The sequence below is a fragment of the Sinocyclocheilus grahami genome, unplaced genomic scaffold (genome assembly GCF_001515645.1).
Source record: "Sinocyclocheilus grahami isolate Dianchi unplaced genomic scaffold, SAMN03320097.WGS_v1.1 scaffold391.1, whole genome shotgun sequence".
Lineage (NCBI taxonomy): Eukaryota > Metazoa > Chordata > Actinopteri > Cypriniformes > Cyprinidae > Sinocyclocheilus > Sinocyclocheilus grahami.
In genome coordinates this window covers 496,602-497,881 of record NW_015505570.1, presented here as the reverse complement: position 1 = coordinate 497,881, position 1,280 = coordinate 496,602, and the positions used below count along the sequence as shown (strand labels likewise).

The window sequence follows — 1,280 nt, the reverse complement described above, 5'->3', positions numbered from 1 at the left end:
ACGTCTCTCTCTCTCTCTCTCTCTCTCTCTCTCTCTCTCTCTCTGCTAGAATTAACAGGGAACTTCAACTCGACGCTCCCAATGCTGATCTTGAAGAAGCTGTCAAGGAGGCTGAAGAAGTCCTTCAAAGGTAATGTTGAAGACATTTAGTTAAAACTGATTTCCTTTAATGAACGCATCCTTATATTATGTGTTAATCAAATATTTTGGTCACAGATAATTTTTAACACACTGTCTCAACATGTTTATATTTCCCTTCATTTCAGCTGAAAGGGAAGACCAAAGGAAGGCCTGTCATGGGATTTGAATTTGACCATCTTGTGCGTTTATGGAGAAGACCAAAAGCTGCAAAGGCAAACACTTCCAATGGTACGTCTGTGTCGGTCTGAGCACTTTGACTGTTATACACTCTGCAGTTACGGTATGTTGTTGTCTGCCATTTGTTGTTGTCAGTGTTTTTGTTGTTCATCATGTGATAAATTCTCTTTGTTTCTTCTTGCAGGATTTCTCACAGATTACTTAGTCCTTCTCCATCAGCTCTGCACAATATCAGCCCGTCCAAAAGTTTCCACATCTCTCTCTCTCATGTGGCACATCTGCTCTCAGTCCTTTACTGCCAACTTCCAGTCTTAGCATGTCTACTTGTATTAATTTCTCCTCTACAGTCATCACTCCCATCTCTACTATAAGCACTCCTGTCACTATCATTATAAAATTATAATTGTTATTAACCATTAATTTAGTCACAATAGAAGCAAACAGTGATTACAGGAGATATATTTTTAAAGGTAATAATTGTAAAATATTGAAGCATTGTTCTTAATAATTTTTTTCATTTGTTTGTTAAAGGGAAGAAAATTATATATTTTCAACTGGAGCCTTGAATATTGTTTGGCATCTTTTGTCACGATTTCTGTAAACAAATTCTCTTTTTATTTTTGAATATTAGACTATGTTTTTAAAGGGGTTTTCTGTTGCATTTTTCTTAGTTACCTTTATGCAAATACATTTTTATAATCAACTGCTTTTTTTTGTTTTCATTATTTTCATAGTGGCACAAACTGGAGACTGCTGTTCTGGGCACTATGTTTATCTGGGAAAAGTTTGACATATCAATAAACATTGGAAAATTCGGGGTTTGTAAGCAAATGAAACATTTTGACTTTTATAATTCATTTTTTACACAGTATATGCAAACTTTTGAGTTTAAATATTGTACATTAATTAATATTAGTGTAAACAATGTAGCCTATACAATGGGAACCATTATGCCCTTGTTG

At 34.4% G+C, this 1,280-nt stretch overlaps 1 long non-coding RNA gene across 1 annotated transcript in view; it reads left to right on the top strand.

The window, feature by feature from the left end:
• The window catches only part of LOC107550197 (uncharacterized), a 2,307-nt gene extending 1,602 nt beyond the window's left edge, over nt 1–705 (top strand). The window contains exons 2-4 of the long non-coding RNA XR_001604631.1: nt 50–130; nt 267–369; nt 503–705. This is a non-coding gene — a long non-coding RNA (uncharacterized lncRNA). The remainder of the gene's footprint in view (nt 1–49; nt 131–266; nt 370–502) is intronic.
• Nucleotides 706–1,280: the final 575 nt, after the last annotated feature.